Source organism: Cervus elaphus, chromosome X (genome assembly GCF_910594005.1).
Source record: "Cervus elaphus chromosome X, mCerEla1.1, whole genome shotgun sequence".
In the NCBI taxonomy this organism is placed as follows: Eukaryota; Metazoa; Chordata; class Mammalia; order Artiodactyla; family Cervidae; genus Cervus; species Cervus elaphus.
The window spans coordinates 87,662,268-87,672,825 of record NC_057848.1 but is presented as its reverse complement, the minus strand read 5'-3'; positions in this window follow the sequence as shown (position 1 = coordinate 87,672,825).

Here is a 10,558-nt window from a genome sequence, read left to right as displayed (position 1 = left end):
TAACTTTTTCAGATCACACAGATTATTATTTAAGTGTCTGGTTCATCAAAGATAATATGTTATATAAGGAAAGGAGTAGGAGGAAAGAGGTGGTAGAAACAGTATTTGAACCAGTTTTCAAATATATCTGCTTTGAATGACTAATGTGATTTTCCAAGGTTGAATTTTGCCATTTCTTAAATGCTTTGCTCTAACAACATATTTACAACCTATACTCAAAGTGAAAAGTTGAAAATGTGGAGGATATGAGACAGCAACAAATCTTTATTTCAAAACTTTTATGCAGGCTTTTAAGAACCAGCCTTAAAGTTAAATGCTAGCTCTTGCATATTCTAGGTGGAATAATAAATAGGTTTTCATGTTCTGTGCTAAAAAAGAAAAAAGATCTGTGATTTTAGTCATCAAAGGGAAATCCTGTGGTGATATATTTAACTGTAACAGTTTGGGCATAGGCTTTTGCATTTCCATTGTCTATATTGGCCAAATGAATAATGTTTCTTTGTTTTTTAAAGAAAACATAATCATAGTAAACAGTATGTTTTTTTTTCCTAAGATGAAAGACTTTAATACCTCTCCTCTTTTTTACAAACATTTATAGTTGTCAAAATGCTCTCCCTTATATTTCACATACAGTTAAACTTCCTAATATTCCCAATATGATAGATAACAGAGGATTCTTCCCCTTTTATAGATGACCTGAGCCTCAGAGAGACTGTGAATAACTTGCCCAAGGTCATGTGATATATCTATTTACTATTAGTTGATTACAAGTAAAATAAACTCAAATTGACTTAAGGAATAAACAAGTTGTTGATTGACTCATGTAACTCAAAGTCTGAGGGAGTAGAGGATGAAGAAGGAATAGGGTGAAATGCCTTTGCCTATAGCCACATCCAGGCTTCCCAGGTGGCTCTGTTGGTAAAGAACCTACTTGCCAATGCAGGAGACACAGGACATGTGGGTTCGATCCCTGGGTCAGAAAGATCTGCTGGAGGAGGGCATGGCAACCCACTCCAGTATTCTTGCCTGGAGAATCCCTAGACAGAGGAGCCTGGCGGGCTACAGTCCATAGGGTCGCAAAGAGTCAGACACAACTGAAACAGCTTAGCACAAATACAGGCATAGCCAGATCCAGAGGCTGAATTATGTCATCACGTCTCATTCACTTATCTCCGTCACTGAGCTCTGCTATTCTCCGCATTGGCTTTGTTCTTAGACAAGCTTGATCCTGGTTATAGATAGGTGACTGACAGTTATTAGTTTCAGTCATACATCCCATTCTCTCAACAGACAGTGGGTTTCATTTTTCCCAGTTGAGTCTCATCAGTGTGGCATTAGCCAGAGAGAAGGGATATGGAGACTGGCGAGACCTATGTCCCATGCCTTCCTTTGGAAGTGCAGGGGAGGATGGGGAGGATTGTTAGCCATACCTCAAGCCCCATGGAATAATAACAGGAAAGAAGTAGTTTGCTACAAGGAAAATCAGCTGACCAGAAAGAAAAAAAAATATGTTGAGCAAGCCACAGAACTACACACAGCTATTAAATAGAACAGCAAGGATCCAAAGTGAAGTTCAGTGAAATTCAAAGCATTCCCTCTTTCCACTCTATTATGCTGCCTCCATATATCATATGACAAATATTACTCAGTACACTATTTGCTCAGTATACTTATAACTCAAAAATGACCATAAGATCTATTAGTGCTCCAACAGAAACTCGCTACACTGGATATAAATAGTGATAATGAGAATGACTAGCATATGTCAAAAATTAGCACATCAAAAATTAACACTAAAGAGTCAATGAGTCTAAATTTCAGAGAAATTGCCAAGACAAAGGTTGAGATAGCTCTTATTAGAAACAACTTTCTCTGATGCTTCCCCAGCTACATCCACCCCTCACCTCACTCTAATTCTTCACCAGTCCAAGTCAAGAACTGTTTATGTTAGGTTCAAAAGGGAATAAAAAATGAACAGTATCTAGATCCTGTCACCAAGTAATTTGAAATTTAGTAGGAGTTAGAAGGTAAGATGAGGAATTAAGTGACCTTACAAATAGCTACAATATAAGATACATTATAAGTTTATATGAGTTCCCAAATGCTATGGGAATTATCAGAGGAGAGAAAATCTCCCTGGTGGGAAGAAATAGGACAGAGTTTATGGAGGAGGTCCTGGCATGGGAAATAGGTCTTTAAAGAAGGGATAAGGTTTTGACACACATCAGGGTAGAGGTGGAGTTAGTATCATGGGAAGAGGAATAGAGACAGGAAGCACATAGCAGGATCAGGAAACAGTTCCTAGTTGAATTGGCAAGGGTATGTATAACTGGAAACAAGCCTGGAAATACTTGGAGCCTTATTTGTGAATTCCTTTCAGTGCTAAGCCACTGAGTCTATATATTAATTGTGTAGGCATTAGGGAACCATTGAGAATTTTTGAGCAGGGTAATAACAGAATTATATCTTGACTTGACAAGGATGAATCTGGAAATGACAATAGAATGAAGTTTTCTGACTTTCATTCCAAATTAGACTGAACTGCCTAATTTCACATTTAATTTGGCAGGATGCTCTCCAAAACAAAAGACTCCTAAACTCCCAGCCTCCTGACAAAGGTTCAAATCCCTTTGTCCCCTGGATCCTTCTGTTTTTAAATCTCAGCTACGTCTTGAATAACCTCAGACTGATTTTCTCCCATGTTTCCTAAAGTGGTCAGATCTTTCCAATTCACTGTAAGTTCACTATCCAAGACCTGACATAGAAAATGCTCCCCTCTAGTTTTGTATTGTTTTTACAAAATCTGCATTGAAATCCTAGTGTTAGTCGCTCAGTCATGTCGGACTCTTTGCGACCCCATGGAGCCCTGCCAGGCTCCTCCTTTCAAGGGATTTTCCAGGCAAGGATACTGGAGTGGGTTGCCATTGCCTTCTCCAGAGGATCTTCCCGATCCAGGGATTGAACCCAGGTCTCCTGCATTGCAGGCAGATTCTTTACCATCTGACCCATGAGGGAAGCTGCTGCTGCTGCTAAATCGCTTCAGTCGTGTCCGACTCTGTGTGACCCCATAGATGGCAGTCCATGACATTTAAATCCTAGGCAATTATTAAGACCCAGATAACAACTCCCCTTCTGTATGAAGCATTCCCACATCAGCTCAGTTTACAAGTACATTTCCTTCCTTTTAAATCCCACAATATTTATTAGCAGCGTCACTGTTTTGGAAATTACCATATATTGCATATATAATTTGGTTGTTCCCAGTTGTAAATTCCTTGAGAATAGATATATTGAACAACCAACCTCTGTTAATTGAGCACCTACCGTGTACAAGATACCATTAGATACTGCAGGGAATATCAGAAACAAAATAAAGCAAACAAGATAACGCAAGTTTCCTCCCTTGAAACAGACTTTATTTTATTGAGACGTATAATACATTAGTGTGTATTGTTAATCTTGATTGACTGAAAAATCAGTGTCAACTGCTGTGAACTCCCTAAGCTTTCTGCCCCTTCACTTCAAAGTTTCTCTGAAGCTATATGTACTCTCTCACCCTTCTCTCCAGTCTTGGAGGAGAGAGAATCTTCCTTTAAAACTTAACACTAGCAACTGTGATCTTGGCCACATCTCTTTCAATATGCTCCAGGCTCTTGGCCTCTGAATTATCCATTAATATTTCAAGCATTTTGCAAACATTTTCATTTTCCTCCTTTCACCTCTCCCACTATCCCTGCACTTCTCTTAGGCTGCACCCAAATCCAGCTTCCCACATGTCTCCACTAGTCTGGAAAAGACCGTTGCTTGAACTTGCTAATTCTACCCTTCATTCTACTTTTTAAGGATTTTTTAAAAATTGAAGTTTAGTTGATTTACAATATCATATTAGTTTCAGGGGTACAGCACAGTGATTCAATATTTTTCTAGATTGTACTCCATTTAAAGTTGTTACAAAATAATGGCTATAATTCCCTGTGCTGTACAATATATCCTTTTCTGCTCATCTATTTTATATATAGTAGTTTGTATCTCTTAATCGCCTACCTCTATATAGCCCCTCCCCCTTACCTTTCCCCACTGGTAACCACTAGTTTGTTTTCTACATCTATGAGTTGGTTTCTGTTTTCCTATATACATTAATTTGTTTTATTTTTTAGATTCCACATATGAGGAATAACATACAGTATTTGTCTTTTCTGACTTATTTCACTAAGCATAATACTGTCTAGGTCCATCCACATTCTTGCAAAAGGCAAAATTTCATTCCTTTTTATGGCTGAGTAATATTCCATTGTATGTGAATTATATCTATATATATTTACACCACATCTTCATTTTCCATTCGTCTGTTGATGGACACTTAGGATGCTTTCATATCTTGGCTGTTATAAATAGAGCTGCTATGAACATTGCAGGGTGTGTGTCTTTTTGAATTAGTGGTTTCAGTTTTTCTGGATATATGCCCAGGAGTGGAATCACTAGATGATATGGTAGTTCTAATTTTAGTTTTTTGAGGAACCTCTATACTGTTCTCCATAGTGACTGTACCAATTTACATTCCCACCAACAGTGCACAAGGGTTCCCTTCTCTCCACATCCTCTCCAACATTTGTTATTTGTGTTCCTTTTGATGATAACCATCCATTGTTTTGATTTGCATTTCTTTAATAATTAGCAATGTTGAGCATCTTTTTATGTGTCTGTTAGCCATCTGTGTGTATTCTTTGAAAAAATGTCTAGTCTGTTCTTCTGCCCATTTTAAAACCCATCATTTTATTTTATCCTTCCACTGACTAATATATTCTTAGAAGTGTGGTTTCTACTCAATTACCTATAGCTGCATTGTTCTCTATGGAAGTTACCCTTTCAAAATGGTTTCCTTCTATGAAATCTATAGACATTTTCTTCAGACTTCATTCCTCCTCACAATCTTTTCAGCATTTAACAATGTTGACCAGACTCTTTGGTGAACCATTCTCTTTCATGGATTTCCATGACACTTTCCTGCTTCTCTGAACACTCCTCTTCCCCTTGGCTGGGTCCTCTCTCTCCCATCATATCCTAACGAGAAGCATTCCCTAAGACTCAGCCCTCAGCTTCTTATTTCTGTGTTTGTTCTCTCTTCTTCTGAGAAGGCCTGTTTTTGATGCTTTAACTATCTGTATTTTATAGTCCAAAGGAATATAGATCATTTTATTGTCTACAGTTAAAACCTTTCAATAACTTCCTACTCCAAGAAGAATAAAATATCAAGTTTTTTTTTTATGTGGCTTTCAAGATCCCCATGATCTGACTTCTGCCGTCCTCTCCAGCTTCATACTGTGCCACTGTGTACCTTGCTCAGTAGCTCCAAGTCACACTGTTTTCTGGCCATGCTACATGACATGCTGGATCATGTTTGATCCCAGACCAGGGATCAAATCCATGCCCCCTGCATTGGGAGCACGGAGTCTTAACCACTAGGCCACCAGGGAAGTCCCACATTGGGCTTCTTTCTAGTCCCATAGCACACCAAGATCTGTCCCACATCCAAGCCTGCTTGTTCCCTCTTCCTAGATTATTCTTTTTTCTACTTTGCCTAGCTGGTCCTATCCCATTGATCAGCTCTCAGGTTAACTGCCGCTTCCTCAGAGGCTTTCTTTGATCACCTAATCTCAAGCAGCCCACCCTTCATATGACTTGTCAGGGAGGAAGAAATTTTCCTCTACCCTTCTATGTTCTTCTAGCTGGTCTAAGAGTTAAATTGACATGATACTGATTAATAGGAGAAAATCACACAAAAGTTTAATAACATTTATACATGAGAAAGACCTAAGAAACTGAGTTATGAGCCAAAACGGCTGGAACCCTCACCTTAAAGGCAATCTTCAGCTAAAGACAGAAGAGGGTGTTGAGGGTAGTGGTTTAGGACCTCATAGGTAAGGGGAAGGCAGTTGACATGGAAATGGAGAAGCAAATCTTTAATCAATGGCTACTTGCTGAGCCAAGCAGAGAGGGTGGGACACAGAGGAATTTTAACCAACAGATTTTGCTAGGTTTCTCCCCATTGACAAACCTAGTTCGTGCTGTGGTTACCTATGGTGATAGCTCCCTGCTTAGAATACTTCCTCTACTTCTAAAGGCGGTTAGGGGAAAGGTCAAATGTTCTTCCTGAGTCTTTTGGGCCTTGATTGTTTTCAGCTGAAAATAATCCACATGCCAAAGAGATATTATGGGTGACAAATTTTCCTCCTCTACACACTTATCATGAGTTGTAATTGTGTGCAAATATTTTCCTCATTAATTGTCTGTCTCTCTCTGTTGAGTATAAGATAAGCATATTGAAGGCTAGTGTGACATCTACGTTAGCCCCAGTATCTAGCATAGTGCCTAGCATAGAGTATGTGCCCATAAATGTTTGATAAACCAATAATGAGAATGGTTCTCAAATTTCAACTCCTACCCTGATTTCTTCCAGAGTTCCCATCTCGTATCTCCAGTTCCCTATTGGCCATTTACATATGGATGACCCTGCTCTAATTTGTCATTTAACCAAAATCATCTTGCCTCAAAAAACTGCCCTCCTAAGTAGAGAACGGACATGTGGACACAGCAGGAGAAGGGGAGGGTGGACAAAGTGAGAGAGAAGCATTGACACATAAACACTACATTGTGTAAAACAGATAGCTAGTGGGAAGCTGCCGTATAGCACAGGGAGCTCAGCTCAGTGTTCTGTGATGACCTAGAAGTGTGAGATGCGGTGGGGGTGAAGGGTGCAGGAGAGGTCCAAGAGGCTGTGACTATATGTATACATATAGCTGATCTACTTCCACTTCTTGTACAACAGAAACTAACACAACATTGTAAAGCAACTATACTCCAATTAAAAAAAAAAAAAAACCCTCCTCTCCTCAGGATGACCTTATATGTCAATGTTATAATAACCTCATCCAGGATTGAAATCTGGAAGTCACCTTTAACTCTGTCTTCTCCACTGGCCCTTTAATCCTTTACCTGACATAGTGCTTGAAGATATCTTCTTCTTCACATTCCATAGTCAGAATGGAATGCTGGTTCAGAATGCTATTACCTGTAGTCTAGTTCACTAAGTGAGCTCCAGTTTTTTTGACCATACACGCTACCTAACTTATTAATACATGAACACTCAGTTTCAATGTGCCTTTATATGTTAGGTGCATGTAATCCTAGGCTTCCTTGGTGGCTCATATGGTAAAGAATCTGCCTATAGTGCAGGAGACGTGGGTTCAATCCCTAGGTCAGGAAGATACCCTGGAGAAGGGAATGGCAACCCACTCCAGTATTCTTGCCAGGAATATTCCATGGACAGCAGATCCTGGCAGGCTACAGTCCATGGAGTTGCAAAGGGTAAGATGCAACTGAACGACTGAGCATGCACACACTCCCCATTCTACTGCCTATTCTACTGTCTCTGCTTAGGCAATCCAGATATGCTTTATAGTGCCTCCAGCATATCAAGATAGTTATACTGTATAGCACAGGGAAGTATTCTCTGTATCTTGTAATAACCTATAATGGAAAACAATCTGAAAAAGAATAGATACATACCCATGTATATTTATAGTGGGTTTCCATGGTGGTTCAGATGGTAAAGAATCTGCCTGCATTGTGGGAGACTCAAGTTCAATCCCTATGTTGGGAAGATCCCCTGGAGAACAGAATGGCTACCCACTCCAGCATTCTTGCCTGGAGAATTCCATGGACAGAGGACCCTGGCAGGCTATAGTCCATGGGGTCACAAAGAGTCAAACAGGACTGAGACAGTAATTGCATTGCATTGCATACTTATATATATATACATATATATGTATAACTGAACAATAAAGTGTACACTTTACTGTACACTTGAAACTAACACAATGTTGTAAATGAACTATATTTCAATTTTTAAAGTTATACCTCTGCATCTTTGCAAGTGTTCTCTCTCCTTGAAAGTTCCCATTTCACCTGCCTTTGCCACAGGATTATGTTGAAATTGTCATCTTCTCTGTGCAACTTTCTGACCTCCTTCCCCAACATACCCATGCATCAGTGTCGCCACCACCACTGTCTTGACAAAATCAGTAAGTATTTGCCATTCCTTATCTTTTTTCCTGAAGTACTTTGTCTAGACCTGTATTAGCAGGTAGAACACTGAATTATATAGATATCTCCACATTTTTATTTCTCCCTCTGGACCACAAGTCTCCAAGCACAGCTGACAGTAAAAATGTTTAAGCACCTACCCACCTCCACATATACACATGTATGATAGTATTATATTACTGTCCATATTATTGTATGTTATTATATATTCAGTTCAGTTCTGTCACTCAGTCATGTCCGACTCCTTGCAATCCCATGAATCACAGCACGCCAGGCCTCCCTGTCCATCACCAACTCCCGGAGTTTACTCAAACTCACGTCCATCGATTCGGTGATGCCATCCAGCCATCTCATCCTCTGTCATCCCCTTCTCCTCCTGCCCTCAATCCCTCCCAGCATCAGGGTCTTTTCCAATGAGTCAGCTCTTCGCATGAGGTGGCCAAAGTATTGGAGTTTCAGCTTCAGCATCAGTCCTTCCAATGAACACCCAGGACTGATCTCCTTTAGGATGGACTGGTTGGATCTCCTTGCAGTCCAAGGGACTCTCAAGAGTCTTCTCCAACACCACAGTTCAAAAGCATCAATTTTTCGGCACTCAGCTTTCTTTATAGTCCAACTCTCACATCCATACATGACCACTGGAAAAACCATAGCCTTGACCAGACGGACCTTTGTTGGCAAAGTAACGTCTCTGCTTTTTAATATGCTATCTCGGTTGGTCATAACTTTCCTTCCAAGGAGTAAGCGTCTTTTAATTTCATGGCTGCGATCACCATCTATTACTGTATTATATATATTATGCCACATATATTACTGTAATGTTGTATATATTATAAAATATGAAAACCAAAATTGAAAAAAGATGAGCTAAAACAAATTAATTATTAAAATTTCTAACATGTTTTTTATCCCTCCAAGGATATTATTTTGAACTCATCCCTGAGTTGTATGCACTCCTCCTTTTTGGATGTCTGTAGTTTACACTATTGTCATAGCTTCCAACCTATGGTGATATATCCCACTGATCACCCTGTAGCACTCATTTGACATTTCTAGTTCTTCTTGTACAACTATCTAATTTTAAATTAACCAAAAAACCTTTCATGATTATTTTCATGCAGTAATATTTACCAAGTGGCCACAATATACCAGAAACTTTTCTGGGTCCTGGGGCTTCAGTAGCGAACAAGAAAGATCAGGTCTCTGTGCTTATGAAGCTTTCAAACTGGGATCAGAAGAGAGAGAGAAATATAAACAAAATAATATTATCATATAAGTGTAACCAACTGGAAGATCTGCAGTGTATTGTATTAGTGCAAAAAAGGCTTTAGAATTAGGCAGGCCTGGATTCAAATCCAGGGTTGACCACATACAAGATCTGTGATTTAGGCAATAAACTTAATCATTCTGAGTTTGTTTTCTCATCTGTAAAATAAAATTAATAATTTTTCTGTCAAAAGGGTACTTGTGAGAATGAAAAAAGTATAAAATTCCTAGCATAAATGCCTGACCATTAATGTTATTAAAATATATTCTGCAAAATTTTCATAGCTCAGACAGCATATATGTTACAATATGATTCTATCCAAAAGTAAATCTAGAAATATGATATGGGGATTCTTTTCTTGGTTCACCTTAATTAGATAGATTTGAGGGTACACTTGACTGTGAGAGGAAATCGTTAAAGAAGGAATGTTCGGAGCTAATTATCTACTTAAGATCAGAAAAAATAATTCCTGTTGACAGTTCACTTACCTGACAACTTTCCCAGAAGGTGAAGAATTGGCAGTTTATCTTTACTGAATGTTTGATGCCCTTGAGGCAGCCTTGAGTTCCACAGATTAAAACCGAGTGGATAGAAGCAAACAGAAGAACAAAAGGAGCCCCAAATTGTCTTTCTTGTTCAATCCCCTACCTTCCTATATAAAAAGGGCTCAGCCTACAGCATTCAGATATTCATTTGCTTCCTGTGAATTTTCCATTTGAAAGGTGTACATGGATATGGCAAAGTGCTTCACAGCCTCTGTTCCCAAAACCACAGAGAAATAAAACCTAAATACCAACAGCAGGAACATTAAATGGCTACAATACCCAAGTTCAGTTAAGCAAGAAGTAGTGACTGATATGGCTTCTCAGGTGACTCAGTGGTAAAAGAATCCACCTGCCAATGCAGGAGGTACAGCAGCCACCAGTTTGATCCCTGGGTCAGGAAGATCCCCTGGAGAAGGAAATGGCAAACCATTACAGTATTTTTTCCTAGGAAATCCCATGAACAGAGCAGCCTGGTGGGCGACAGTCCTTAGGGTCACAAAGAGTCAGACATGACTGAGCGACTGAGCATGCAGCACACAAGTGAGTGATACAGAGGGCTTATAAGTTCCAATGTGACTTCTGAGGCTGTTAATATATTAGTACTTGAAGAAAAGTACTCACGATTGTGAATATGCACATTTAG